The 15146-nt window shown below is 50.8% G+C and overlaps 1 long non-coding RNA gene and 1 other non-coding gene across 3 annotated transcripts in view; both read left to right on the forward strand.

The window, feature by feature from the left end:
• The window catches only part of LOC127041005 (uncharacterized), a 367956-nt gene that overhangs the window by 332623 nt on the left and 20187 nt on the right, over positions 1-15146 (forward strand). The window lies entirely within an intron of this gene.
• On the forward strand, positions 124-196 carry TRNAF-AAA (transfer RNA phenylalanine (anticodon AAA)). The gene has a single exon. It is a non-coding gene; the product is annotated as a tRNA-Phe (tRNA).

A 15146-nucleotide genomic window follows, 5' to 3' on the forward strand; every position in this document is an offset into this window, starting at 1 on the left:
GGTGCCCGGTTCCTCCGGTGGGGGTATGAAGCAGCCGTTTGTTTTCCTCTCCTTTTTGTGTGCAACTGCTGACAAAAACATCCCAGACAGAGAAGCAACAGGCCAAAAGGCTGTCATGCAGCTGCCAAAGTAGCTCAGTTGGGAGAGCATTAGACTAAAGATCTAAAAGTCCCTGGTTCAATCCCAGGCTTTGGCAGGCCCTGTCGTTCCTCTTTGTGAAGGGGTGGCTTGTTTTCTGGGAGCACAGCAGTGCTTGCACCCAAACTAAGTTACTGATCTTGGGCTCTGCAGTAGGAAAACATTGAATGGGCTTCCACCCCTAGTTGGCCCACCTGACCCTTAATAATGAGAACTGTCTTTCCCAATATGGTAGGAAGAAAGTGAGGCAGGGTAGCCCTCAGGAATGGTGCCAGAGGGCTGCTAGGCAGGGATTGGGGGATGGAAGCTCCTCTGAGCAGCTGAGCCAGGGCAGTACCAGGGAAGGGGCATCTGTAAAAGTGACCCCACACACCTCTCCTCCTCTGGGCACCTAGAGCAGAGGCAGGTGGTGCTGACAGCTCCAAGGGAAGGCTTAAAAGCCACAGAGCAACTGAGGTCAGGGCTAGAGGAGGGCAGGACCATGCCTAGGTGTGGCCTTCAAACATGCACAAAAACACCCAGCCAGCCTTCTCCCTGCCATGCTGAACACCCACTGAAGGTCACCAGCACACGGGGCAGCTGCTGATGCTCTGTGGCCAACATCACAAGATGGTAGGAAGGCAGGGCCAGACTCCATGGTGGGGCCTCTGACTGGTCCCACTCAAGGTGCTCACTTTTGCAGTGGGGCAGGAGATTTTTCCCCAAGAGGCTTTTCCTGAGCTGGCGAGAAGCAGAGAAACACCCAGGCTCCGAAGGTGCTATATAGCAAACCCCCTCAAACACAGGGACTGGCGCACATTTGGAAGGGGGAAACTGCTCTACACACTAGCCCGGGCAGCCGCCCCTTTTCTTTGTCAAGTCAGGAAGGGCAAAGGCTAGACTGGAAGCACCTGAGACTTCTGCCCCAGCCTTTGTGACACCCAACCCCCAACTCCTTCCCAGGGCTCTAGCTGAAGGCAGAGCATTGGTCTGAGCAGCCAAGAAGAGGTTCCAGCCCTGAAGGGAGCAGGACTTTCAGCACGAAGGTAAAAGTGCACCAGCACAACCATGAAGGGACTCAAACCCTCAATGATCTCATCTGAGGTCAGAAGCCTTATCCATTAGGCCACGTGATCACACAAGAAAAGGCCCTCCAGGAATTTCTTTGGAAAAGGCAGACACTAATACATCCGACAAAGTGGGGATTCATCCATGAAAGCTCATGCTCCAGTACGTCTGTTAGTCTATAAGGTGCCACACGACTCTTTGCTGCTTATGGAGACATTGTGTTTCTCAGGTCAGCTACTGAGGGGGGCCGAGACTCTCTGGGCACAAGAAGTGGAGTTCCCAGTGAGATGTGAGACTTAATTATCTGGAGCCGAGTGCAGGGCTTTGGCAGGGAGTCTCAGGCATGAGGGATTGTGGTGCAGCAGATGGACTGGCTCTTTAGGTGCGGAGATTTAGTCTCACTGAGGAGGAGGAGAAATCCTGCTGACAGGCAGTGTCTAGGGCCGGTGCAACCGCTAGGTGAACTAGTCAGCCGCCTATGGTGCTAAGTGGTTGGGGGCACTAAAAATCGCATTCAGGGGAGGCGGTGGAGTGGAGGTGAGCTGGGGCAGGGGGCTGTGGAGGGGGAGTTGGGTGACCTGGCCCCAGCCTGCACCGCTCTGCCAGCTCGGGCTGGGGGACGGGGTGCTGTGTAGGGAACCAAAATGTCTGGAGACAACCCCGAATAGATCATTTTTCCACAGTTACCGATGGCTGTTAGAATAGAGCTATTCAGGCTGCTTGTTCAGGCCTAGACTTTAAGAATTTAGGTGTATTTTTATCACTTAGCTAGTGACAAGGGTATAAACCAAAGAACCAAAATCCCAGTCTGCCTGTGTCTGGGCCTTCTCTCCCTAGGAGAGTCTGAGCCCTTGTTCGTAGGTGTCATAAACAGATAGTTAAGGGTTAATGTCTCTTTTACCTGTAAAGGGTTAAGAAGCTCCATAAACCTAGCTGACACCTGACCAGATGACCAATAGGGGGACAAGATACTTTCAAATCTTGGTGGAGGGAAGTCTTTGTTTGTGCTCTTTGTTTTGGGGGTTGTTCGCTCTTGGGACTAAGAGGGACCAGACGTCCATCCAGGCTCTCCAAATCTTTCTGAATCAGTCTCTCATGTTTCAAACTTGTAAGTAATTAGCCAGGCAAGGCGTGTTAGTCTTATTTTTGTTTTCTCAACTTGTAAATGATCCTTGTTTCCTGAGAGGATTTTACCTCTGCTTGCTGTAACTTTGAACCTAAGGCTAGAGGGGTTTCCTCTGGGCTATATAAATCTGAGTACCCTGTAAAGTATTTTCCATCCTGATTTTACAGAGAGGATTTTTATCTTTCTTTCTTTAATTACAAGTTTTTTCTTTTAAGAACCTGATTGATTTTTCCTTGTTTTAAGATCCAAGGGGATTGGGTCTGGACTCACCAGGGATTGGTGGGGGGAAAGGAATGGGGATGATTAATTTCTCCTTATTTTAAGATCCAAGGGGTTTGGATCTGTGTTCACCAGGGAATTGCTGAAGCCTCTCAAGGGTGCCCAGGGAGGGGAATGTTTTGGGGGGACAGTGAGTGATCCAGACAATAACTTCTGGATGGTGGCAGTGTTGCCAGATCTAAGCTAGTAATTAAGCTTAGAAGAGTCCATGCAGGTCCCCCAGGTCTGTACCCTAAAGTTCAGAGTGGGGAAAAATCCTTGACAGTAGGCTAAGGCCTTTGGCTAAACAGCAGGGGCAGCCATATGCTGGGAAGTGAAGGGTCACATCCTCACCTCCCAAACCCGCCACACTGAACTAAGGTGGGGTTGGGCTGTTAGGAAGACGATCCTGTCCCAATAGTGCCCATCACCACCAGATAAAGAACCAGATCTTAAGGGAGCATCCGGTCTGGCAAGAAATCCCTTCTCAATGGTTGTGGTTGTGAAACCGTCATTTCTGTAGGGTTTATCTTTATGGCCCCAGCTTTTCTGTTGTCAATCTGTCTGGTCCTCTTATTCTTTCTGTCTGCAGCAGAATTAATTTTGCTGGGTGTAAGTTAATTAGGGGAGTGGGATGTAATTGGTTAGAGAATTCTGTTACAATAGGTTAGAATTGGTTAATTACATTTCAGTAAAATGATTGGTTAAGGTCTCGCTGAGAATATTACTGTATAAACTGGGGTCAAAGAGGCAGTGGGTGGGGAAATTGGCATCATGCTTGCTAACGGGGGGTAGGAATAGGGAACGGGGAACAGGGACACAGGCAAGGCTCTGCAGTGTCGGAGCTGGGAAGGGGGACGTGAGGTAAACACTCTGCAGTGTCAGAGCTCATAGACTCATAGATTTTAAGGTCAGAAGGGACCATTATGATCATCTAGTCTGACCTCCTGCACAACGCAGGCCACAGACTCTCACCCACCCAGTCCTGTAACAAACCCCTGACCTATGTCTGAGCTATTGAAGTCCTCAACTCGTTGTTTAAAGACTTCAGGGTGCAGAGAATCATCCAGCAAGTGACCCGTGCCTCACGCTGCAGAGAAAAGTGAAACCCCCCCAGGGTCTCTGCCAATCTGCCCTGGAGGAAAATTTCTTCCTGACCTCAAATATGGTGATCAGCTAAACCCTGAGCATGTGAGCAAGACTCACCAGCCAGCACCCAGGAAAGAATTGTCTGTAGGGATGTGGGGTAAACGCTCTGTGGTGTCAGAGCTGGGCAGGGAACACAGGGGAACAGACTCTGTCGGTGTATAGAGATCAGCCTGACTGGTATGAAGGGCTTTGGAATCTGCTTGCTTGGAAACTAACCCCAGTAAACATCCCTTTGTCTGCGCTTCGGACTTCTGGTCTTTTGCTGCTTGCTGTCTGTGCGACAAAAGCCAGGGAAGTGGGTAGGGGAAGGGAAAGCCAAAGCCCTCTAACAATGGCTCCTTGCTCCTCTCCCTCCAGGCTCAGTGGTCAAGGATGGGCAGGACTCCAGGCTCTGCTTGAGGGATCCTGGCACAGGGGCTGGTGGGGGAGAAAGGATTGTAGATTCTGACCTGCACTCTGGAGAGGAGCTAATAAGGGAAGGGGGCATTTTTGATTCCTACCCTGCTTCAATGTCCCCAGGGCTGGAATTCTACTTTCCCTAGGGCCAAATGAGGGGGTGAAGCCATTTGGCTGATGAAAACCAGTGCTCTAGGTGAGGCTTGAACTCATAACCTCAGCATAGTTCCTCTCAGTACTGCTCTATAAGTACTGTGCACTAACCAACTACACCACTGTTAATTGCTCATCTTTTAATCCCCTAGGTTGATAAAGGCAAGGAGTGACCCCAAAACATTCTCAGTGGGATTAAGAGCCAGTATCAGCAAGCGTTGTACTCGGTGGGGTGGATTCTTCTTAAGGATTCCAGGCACCATTTGACCCTTTTGTTCTTCCCTGTGTAATAACAGAGCTGACTGACACTCACTGTAGAGTCTTACTGCAGGCCAACAGATCTGAAATCACTAATCACCAGGTCTAAGCATTAGTCCTGCTTTGGGACAGTGTCTCTCATCCAAGAAACTGCCGAGTCTGCGCTAGCAGTGAGGCTCCCTCACTAACAGCTGAAATCAGGGAGAGCTGCGTGAAGTGCAGGGCCCCAGTGGTGCCTGAACACGGGGGAACAACACCCCAGGACTTTTAAAAATGGGAGAGCTCTACCTTGCCACTCTGTAATGACCGTAAGGGTGAGTGAGGGTGGGGAGGGGGCTGAGAGCAGCGAGCAGGAGGATGGGTCTTGGGGGAAGAGGCAGTGTAGGAGTGGAGGTGAGCTGGGGCAGGGGGCTGGGGGGTGCAGGGAGAGGGCTGCCCGCAGCAAGTAACGGGGGTGGGGGCATGCAGGGGAACCGCTCCCTGTCTCAGCTCACCTCTGCTCTGTCTTCTCCCCGAGCAAGCTGCCCCCACTCTAATTCTCCTCCCCTCCCAGGCTTGCCGCACTAAACAGCTGATTGGCACCACAAGTCTGGGAGGCAGGAGAAGTGGAGCGGCGCCAGCGTGCTCAGGGGAGAAGGCAGAGCGGAGGTGAGCTGGGGTGGGGAGCTGCTGCAGGGGGGGCTGCCTGGCTCTTTGCCATGGCCCCCCCCGCCCCTGCTCCGCCCCAGCCCTGCCCCCCGCACTCACTGCATGCTCCACTCCTCTGGCTCCCAGCCATGCTGCCGGCGAGTGCTGTGGGGCGGTTCCCCCCTCCCCTCAAACTTGGGAGCCAGGGGAGCTGTCATAAACAGATAAGTAAGAGTTAATAGAACAGAAGTGCTTCATATCTCTTTGCCTGGAAAGGGTTAACAAGATCAGTGAGCCTGGCTGTCACCTGACCAGAGGACCGATCAGAGGACAGGATACTTTCAAATCTTGAGGGAGGGATGTTTATGTGTGTGCTGTTAGTGTTTGGTTCTTGTTCACTCTGGGGCCTCAGAGCGATCAGACGTGCAACCAGGTTTCTCTCCAATACAGGCTCTTATAAGTTCAGAATAGTGAGTACTAGGTAGATAAAGCGAGTTAGGCTTATGGTTGTTTTCTTTATTTGCAAATGTGTATTTGGCTGAAAGGAGTTCAAATTGGTATTTTGCTGAAAAGATTCTAATTTGTACTTGTATACTTAGGCTGCGAGGGTGTTCCCAGTGTCTATAGCTGAAAGACCCTGTACATATTCCATCTTAAATTTACAAAGATAATTTTTACTGTTTTTCTTTCTTTAATTAAAAGTTTCTTGTTTAAGAACCTGATTGTTTTTTTATTCTGGTGAGATCCCAGGGGACGGGGTCTGGGTTCACCAGGGAATTGTTGGGGAGAAAGGAGGGAAGAGGGAGAGAGAGGCTAATTTCTCTCTGTGTTAAGATTACTTTCTCTCAGGAAGAGTTTGGGAGGGGGAGAGAGAAGGAGGGAGGAAGGTGAATTGTCCTCTCTGTTTAGTGATTCAAGGAGTTTGAATCACACAGTGATCTTCCAGGGTAACCCAGGGAGGGGAAGTCTGGGAGAGGCAATGGTGAGGGAAAGGGTTTACTTTCCTTGTGTTAAGATCCAGAGGGTCTGGGTCTTGGGGGTCCCCGGGCAAGGTTTTGTGGGGACCAGAGTGTACCAGGCACTGGAATTCCTGGTTGGTGGCAGGGCTACAGGTTCTAAGCTGGTAATTGAGCTTAGAGGAATTCATGCTGGTGCCCCATCTTTGGGACGCTAAGATTCAAAGTGGGGATTATACCATGACAGATGGTTACCAGCCATACCGTCCCGTCTGCTGCTTTGCAAGTTGACAGTGACAGTTACCAGTTATACTGAACCATCTGCTGCTGTCATGGATGCTCCTGGCCGGCCTCGGTGAGGCTGGCCAGGGGTGCATGGACAAAAATGGGAATAACTCCCCAGGTCATTCCCTTCTTTGAGTTTTGTCTAAAGGGAGAGTAAGTCCTGTCCAGACTATCAGGCAAGCCTACTAAAGAACAAGAGAGGCAAATGGCCACTCTGGGTCAGAGCCCCAGACGTCCCACAGAAATGAAGAGCTGCATGCCATTCCAGGGGGTGCCCCTGCAACAACCCCACCCGTTGCTTCCCTCCTCCCTCACCCCTCCTGGGCTACTGTGGCACTGTCCCCCTGTTTCTATGATGAAGTAATAAAGAATGCAGGAATTTGAAACAACACTGACTTAATTGCCTTTGCAAGCAGAGCTCAAAGGGGGCCAAAACCGCAGAATTGCGGCCATACTAACCCTAATCCAACATGGCAAATACCGACTTCAGCACTACTCCCCTCATCAGTACAGATATCGGTATTAAGAGCCCTTTATATCGATATAAAGGGCTTTGTTGTGTGGACGAGTGCAGGGTTAATGCGATTTAATGCTGCTAAATTAGATATAAACTTGTAGTGTTCACCAGGCCAGAGAGAGCAGCAGGTTTTCCCTACTGTTTCCCACTCTTGTTTTCTTGACTAGTTCTCCTCCACACCAAGTTGCTCTTTTACTTTGCGAGTCTAGCAAGCTCAGTTGGCAGTGCATCAGACTTTTAATCAGATGGTCTAGGGTTCAAGTCCCTGGTCAGGTGATAAACTACTCACCAAGATCTTAAACTGTCTTTCTGGTGTCTTCTTTGACATAACTTTCTCTCTTCAGGATTTTCCCTTTCCTCAGAAGGGACTTTTTGTGTGTGGGTTTGAAGGGGCAGCTTCCTGACAGCCCCTCTGTCCTTGCAGCCTGGAGGAATAAAGGCCTCTGGTCATATAGCATGTTCCTTCCCTGCACACACACACACACACACATACAAATACATAGAATATCCCTAGGAATTAGAATCACCTGCTGCCTTCCCCTTTCCTGCTGGATCCCCAAATGACGACACTCTTCAGCCTAAACCCATGTCCCCTCTTTTCCCAGTGCCCCTCAATCCCAAACTTCAGACCCTCCTATGCACACTGCTTCTCACTCCCAACCAGAGCCTACTCCTCTTCACCATTCTCCTCTGTCCCAACCCACTGCCCCCTCACTCCCAACCCACAGCCCCCTCCTATTCCCAGTGCCCCTCAGTGCCAACCCACAACTCCCTCCTTCCCTCCAGCAGCAGGTGCTTCAGACCCCCTCAGGAAGATTTTCTTGCAAGGTTTCGTGTATGAGTCTGCATGTGGATTTTACAGTATGTTGGAAATATGTTGGATTGCATGCTGAAATGATCACTTTGGCTGGTGTTGGATTCCCAGTCTCCTTGTTATTGGGGCAGGAGAAATAAAGCGTTGTTATCCTTGTGTAAATTGAGGGCAGCACAACTGTGCTCGGCAGACCCCGACTGAGGGACTCACACTCAGTTCAATAGCACTTGCTAAGCAGGGGACAGGGGTTCGAAAGCCAAATGGGCCAGTGCCTGGGTCCTAATACTAAAATTTAGGGATTAGATCAGTTTTAGGACAGGCTGGCAGTGAAGGGATGAGTGCGTCCCTAGACAACATAGTGAGTATGGTGCCTTCTTATTTTCCCCCCTTTCCACTCAGGGTGGCAGGTGAACTCTACAGAGGCATCTCTGGGCTTGCACTAACTAAGGACAACAGCTGTGAGTGGGGTGCAGAGAGGGGATGGCTCATGTTAAAGGACTTGTGGTTGCTGGACTTAAAAACCGTAGGGAGAAGGACACTGCCCAGCTTATTTGGGGGGTGGGTCTTTTCCTCTTGGTTTATGTTTATGCGTTGGGGCTGCTGACATGACTTCTGCTAACCCTGGGCTTACATTGCAATGTAGACACACCCTGAGAGGGCATCTATAACGTAATAAAAGCAGTGTGGCCCGGCTGGCCTGGATCATCTGACTTGGACTCCTGGGGCTCAGGTTGTGAGGCTAAAAACTGCAGTGCAGACATTTAGGCTCAGACTGGAGCCCAGGTTAGGAGACCCTCACCCCTTGTGGGGTCTCGGAGGCTGGGCTCAAGCCCAAGTGTCTACACTGTAATTTTATAACCCTGCAGCATGAGCCCCACAAGCCTCAATCAACTGACCCATGGTTTCAGAATAGTGACTTGGGTGTGTTTATGACAGTGCAGACATAATACTACGCTATGTCCACGCTGCAATGAAACACCCAGGGCTGCCCCATGCCAGCTCAGGCTCCCGAGGCTTTGGCCGTGGGGTGGTAAATTTGCAGTGTAGATGTCTCAGCTCAGGCTCAATACTGGGCTCTGGGCCCCCTCAAAGTTGGGGGGAGTTTAGCAAGCAAAAAAGGTAAAACCGCAATGAAGTATTACCCTGGCCTCAATGGCATTTCTCCATTGGTCTGCCTGCTTTGGGGCAGGGACAATAGCACATCCTGCTGCATTCGTTATTTCACAGGGTGGTTTAGGATTTTCATTCTCAGACACTGGGCACAAAGCAGGACTCAACCCTCTGCATAAACTAAATGAGCTGGCCACAGATCTGGCAGCCTGTGTGTGTAATTTAAACCATAAGAAAACCCACACTGGGCTAGACCAAAGGTCCTTCTGACAACAGCCAAGAGAAGGTGCCCCAAAAACCACTCAACAGGGCACCACTGGCAGTTATTATCCCTGCCTGAAAAGCAGACAGACCAATGGAGAACTGCCATGAGTCCAGGGTAATACTTCCCTGCGGTTTTACCATTTCCACTTGCTAAACTCCCTCCCAACCTTCTGGGCTCCTAGACCTGCCCTAATGTTATGTCTACACTATCATTAAAACACCCAGGTCACCTGTCTCAAAGCCCGGGTCAGCTGACTCAGGGTTATAGGACTTGGACTGCAAGACTATAAAATTACAGTGCAGACATATGGACTTGAGCCCAACCTCTGAGACCCCACGATGGGTGAGGGTTTCTGAACCCAGGCTTCAGTGTGAACACAAATATCTGCACCACAGTTTTTAGCCTCTCAGCTTTAGCATAATGAGCCCAAGTCAGATGACCCAGGCCAGCCATGCTGCCATCTTTATCCCGGGAGAGATGGATTCTAAGGGTACGTTCCCATTGCAATGGAAGCCCAGGTGTGGCACGCTGTGCTTAAAGCAGCACCCTGCAAGCCCCATATTCACCACTCTCATATAGTGATGATACATTTGAACACAGTCTGCCTGGTGAGGTATCATTTTAAAAATCTTGAACTGTTCATCTGTTGAACCTTAATGTCTTCTTGCATTCTGTGTGCTCACATTGGTTTGGGAAGTTATGAAGTTTGCTCTGTGTGCATTATAGAAATATGTTATGAGGTTGGGAAATGCCCCCCACCAGCCTTTCAGGTGCAAAAATTGAGGAGCCAGACTCACTGCTGGCCCATTAAAGGTGGCTACAGTCCCAAGGACTATCCCAGGAACCGTGAACAATGCAGACTTCACCGAGATAACACAGCAACAATGGACACTGCTTGACTCACATCATAGCAAAAGAGCTTTCTAGAAAGTTGGAAGAAACTATGAAAGAGGGGAAGAGACATCATGACTTGGCATCTCTCCCCCACAAATCAACAGCTGGAAACACACCTGTATGACAAAACTGATTCATAAATCAGAAGATAATAATAATAATACATTCAGACCAAAGTCCCCAAATAGCTAGTACTGGTTTTTCAGCTGAAAATTTTCAGTTTGGGGAATTTTGTTTTCCCAGTCAGACCTTGCCAAGGGAAGTAGGGAGAAAATGTTTGAGTTGCCTCCTTCAGAACAGCTTAGCCTAGACACTCTAGCTGTGAGTCACTGTCATGGCCTTGCTGAGAACTGGGGTATTTTAATAATTTGGGGAGGTCTCAGGGTGTTTGGGGGAGATTTTGAGGCTGTTACCTTTTGAGATAAAAACTAAGACATACAGGACTAGAGAAATTTTTTATTAGAAATCTGAGATTTAGACATTTTATTTAAAGCAAAGAGGTTTCTAAGCAGGCTTTTGTATGGCAGGACACAACATTGTTTGATCTGCCATTGTACCAAAGGAGGAGATGGTTGTCTAGAAAGGAGGAGTGAAGACTAAATGCATCCAATGAAGATGGGATTCAAACCCATGCATGCACAGCACAATGGATTAGCAGTCTATCACCTTAACCACTTGGCCACCTCATCTGAGATGTTAGAAAATGGACAGGATGAGAAATCTAAGGCCAGCAGAGATAGGGACACTAAGGTATTTTTAAATACTAAGCGGAAGCAGGGGCTGAATGAGCTCCCCCCTCACACGTACTGACCAGCTGTGGGAAAGGCTTCAGGAACAGACCATGTTTGCATAGACACACCTACTCTGCCTAGGTATGCAGCATCATGGGGCCGCTTCCACAAAATGACCAGTTTTAGCTGGTGGCGGGTTACAAATCACTTTAGCACTGAGTGGTATGAAATGTTATTATCCTTCCTGCATGAGTGAAGGGCAGCAGAACATACTTAGTCGGTCCTGATGGGTGAGGAATAGCTTTTATTGGACTGCATAGAAGTGATTCAGAACGTCACCCTAAAGCAGTGGTCCCCAAACATTTCACACTGTGCCCTCTTATCCATGGCTGTGGGCCCTCGGAGCCACAGTTGAAAACTGGGGCTGGGAGTGGGGTGTTGCTTGCTGAAGAAAGGGGTGCAGACAGGGGTAAGGGGGTCAAGGCCGAGCTGGCAGTCAGGGGCCCAGGCTGAGGGTGGGGTTGGAAAAGAGCTGGGACAGAGTCGGGTTGACTGGTGCTCCCCCCATGGGGGCTGGCTCAGCCCCTGAGGTGCCCCTATGAATCTTCCTCTTTGTTCCCCTAGGAGTCATGCCCCACATTTTGGGGACCACTGAACCCTACACGTTAAGCAGGGGCTAGTGATGCCAAAGCCCAGGGAAAGGGAGAACAAGTGCAGGGCCCCCAGCACTGGAACTAGGCCCCCTCACTTCTGTCTGTGGCTCTGCCCCCTGCCACACCTTCCACCCACGGCCCCATCCACTATGTCACCTCTGTTCCACCACTTCCCCCACTAGCCCCACCCTGTCACTCCTTTACCCCTGCCCCGCTGTGTCCCCAAGACCAGAGAAGCTCTGTGCCCCTTCTGCAGCCCCCGGGCCGTAGCACGGAGTGAGAGCTCCTCCAGCCCTGGGGCTGACATGGGGGAGACTTTTCCAGGGGGACCTAATTTCTCCTGGGTCCCTAGTCATGGGCTCCACTGCCCCTTGGTGACACAAGGTTTGGGGAGGCTGAGCCCCCCCGAGTCTCCATTATGTGCTTCCCAGGCTACCGCTGCTCAGTGTGTGGCCAGTCTTTCTGTGTTCTCTGCTATTTGTGCTGGGGAGCCTGGCTGGCCTTAGGGGTGGGGTCCCCCAGCAGCCGCCCAGGGCTCCAGGGGGTCAAAGGGCACTGTGTGCCAGTGCAAAGGTGCTCACTGCTCTCCCCTGCCCCAGTGCTCCTCCATGGCCCCATAGGGAGTTGGGGGGAGAGAGGAGCAACACTATGTGCTCCATGCATCCTGGTCACTTTCCCCACCTGGGCTGTGCTGTGAGGGGAGCATCAGAAGCTGCTGCTCTCTGCCCTCCCCTTATGCAGCCTGGCTGAGGAAAGCGACCTGGATGCAGGGAGCTCGGATGATGTCGCTTCTTGCCCCCGCACCCCACCCCCGCAGGTCCTAGGGGTGCCTGTAGGAGCAGCCTTCCAGGGAGAAGCGGGCAGCAATGCTAGCTGCTCCATGCACACAGGTCAGTGTCCCCACGTGGGTGCAGGAGGGGGTGCAGGGGTTAGGGGTGAAGGGGGGCAGGAGAGGGGCAGTGCCTGGTAGCGCAGGAGGGGAGTGTGGGACTTAAGGGCAAAGGGGACACAGTGTAGGGGTTAGGGCACAAGAGGGGGCAGGAGATAGGGGTGAAGGAGGTGCAAGGGTTGGGAGTGCAGGAGCTGGGGGGAAAGGGGGAGGAGGATCGTCCAGGGCCTATGGGGAAGTGCTAAAGTACAAGTTTTGCCCAGGGCACCATTTCCCCTAATGCTGATCCTTGATAACATTTCTTGCTGGGACGGGGAGGGGAGAGAGATGAGGCGTTTTCTCTCTGTTTCTTTCCTCTCCATTTTCTGCTCCTTCCTTCAATCCCAGAAACCTCCCTTGTGTTTCAGACTGTGCAGTGCCGCCTTCCCCACCCCAGGCCTCTGGAGCCTTTGGAGCAGAAAGATCCCAGGAGCTGAGGAGGAAACCAGGGGTGAGTAGCTGGCAGGAAGGAGTCCTAGCAGCTCTTCTGGGAGTGCAGGGGAGAAATGACTCTCCCTTCTCTAGATTCTCCCCATGGGGCTCTGGGGAGCAGGGAGCGTTGTGTGATAAATTCCATCCAACATCCCCCTTTGATCCAAGCTGAGGGGCGTCTCAGCTCTGCACGTTCCCCTTGGCAGCACCAAACAAGGGATGTTTTCCACTGCGCAGGAGACCCAGCCAGGGTCTGATGTGCTGGAGATATGTTGGGAAAGGGACTGTCTGAATTCCCAAGGCAGGAAAAGAACAATCTACAGTGACATCATTAACCACAAACACACTCTAACCATAATCCAGCCAGTAGGGAAATGGGCAGGAATTCTTGCTGTTCAGCCATGGCCACATGTACAGAGTTGCACAGCAGTGAGTGTGCTGGGGAAGCTGGTCTGAGCAAACAATTGGAAATGACTCTTCAGTGAGAACAGAACCAGAGTGTAGAAAGGCCCCTGTGTTAAGTGGTTGTGGCTGAGGGCTTAGGGAGCTGGGGTATGACACCATAGGGGTCTTTCTGTGGAGGTATGATTTTTGCCAGCTAGGAAAGGCTGGTGTGTCTTGTCTTCATGGCTGTACTTTCAGTGATTCAGGTTTCTCTATCCCATTGTTCCACGGGTATCCTACTAGATTGCCAGCTGCCTTTCAACTGCAGAGACTGTTTGTGTGCGAGGAGAGACAGTGTGTGTGTTGAGGTAGGTAAGACCGAATCATTATTATCCCTACTTGAAAGAGGGAGAAGCTAAGGCTGAGAAAGGAGAATTGACTTGTCTTAGGTCTCACAGCCAGTCAGTGGCAGAGTAGGGAAAAGGACTCAAGAGCCCTGATTTTGAAACTAACCATCAGATCTTGAATTTCATACATGGAATGACCTGAGTAAAGTGCTCTCACGTGAGCTCAAGACCAACAACAGTGCACAGTAATTATTCAGCAAGTATCTGAGGAGAACTGCAATGTTAGAGAGAATCACGAACTGCTCAGAGACCATTAATGCAGAGAAGCAGCAAAATTCTTCAAACATATGACTGGTTACGACTTATTTACTTGGTCTTAAAAGAGAAGAACAAGGACCTGAGTCTCCTCCTTGTCAATAATCCCCTGCTCAACCAATCAGGGTAGAGACTCAGGATGGGAGGCTGAGGGTTCTCACCAGAGAGCCCAAAGTATGGCCCAGGTCACCGGTGGGGATCACTGCCTGAGCATTATCTCAGCCGCACATTTTTGGGTGGACCTCCCAGAGTGGGAGCTACAGAGCACTCCCCCGCAACACACACACACACACGCACACACACACACACACACACACACTTTACTCTTGGTGTTGGGAGGGGAACAGGTGAAAGGACAAAAGCAAGAGACAAAGAGAAAGGAGGAAGGGATGGATGGAGGAAAAAGTGAAACAAAAAGGACAAACCCTAATGTCCCCAGTGATTCTAAGGGACAAAATCTCAGGTGTGGAATAAAATTCTGCCTCCTTAACCTCATGTTTTCCATGCCTAGCATTCAGCTGTCTCCAGACTGATCAGACTGGACAGGTTTCAAACCTCGAGGAGGCTCTTACCTTCTAAACAGGAATGGCTGTTTTCTAGTAAAATCAGGCAAAGGGAAGGAGAAAACTTGAAAGAGATTCCTCCTGGCGCTCACGTACGTGAACCCGAATACTCTCTCAGTCCTCAAAGAGAGACCTGGAGAAGGAGACTTGCTGAAGCAAAGCCACAGGGGTCTCTGAGGTTTCCCTGGCCCCTCACCCCTCTCCTGCCTGGCTGATGTCAGCATCTCTCTGTGAGGTCATCACCTCCCCACCACCTTTGACCAATAGTCTGAGGTCCTGCAAAAGGCTTTTGTGATGTCACTGCCACACCCCTCCCTTGCTGTGCTAATGTCCTGCCCCTGGCCAGGCACTTTGGAGGTTTGAGCTACTCCCTGTGGATCACCCCACTCAAGGAGCGTTCATTCTAGGAAGCAAGCCAGTAGTTTTGGATCATCTGCAAATTTTGTCACCTCACTGTTCAGCAGATCATTTATTAATATGTTGACTAGTCCTGGTCCCAGTACAGACACCACAAGATACCTGTTTCCATCCTGAAAACTGACCATCTAGTCCTATCCTTTGTTTCCTATCTTTTAACCAGTTATTGACCCACGTGAGGACCTTCCAGAGGTGAAAGTAAGCCGGTATGTTACAGTATGAGGTACTGGCAAGAGCCAGTACGCTGTGCCAGCCCGGCCCGTCTTCCCCAGGCTGGTGATTTAAAGGGCCCAGGGCTCCCTGGTGCAGTTGGACCCCGGGCCCTTTAAATCACCTCCCAGGCCCCCCTGCCGGAGCCCTGGGGAGCAAATCACTGCTGTGGA

Source organism: Gopherus flavomarginatus, assembly GCF_025201925.1.
Source record: "Gopherus flavomarginatus isolate rGopFla2 chromosome 13 unlocalized genomic scaffold, rGopFla2.mat.asm SUPER_13_unloc_1, whole genome shotgun sequence".
NCBI classification, from domain to species: domain Eukaryota; kingdom Metazoa; phylum Chordata; order Testudines; family Testudinidae; genus Gopherus; species Gopherus flavomarginatus.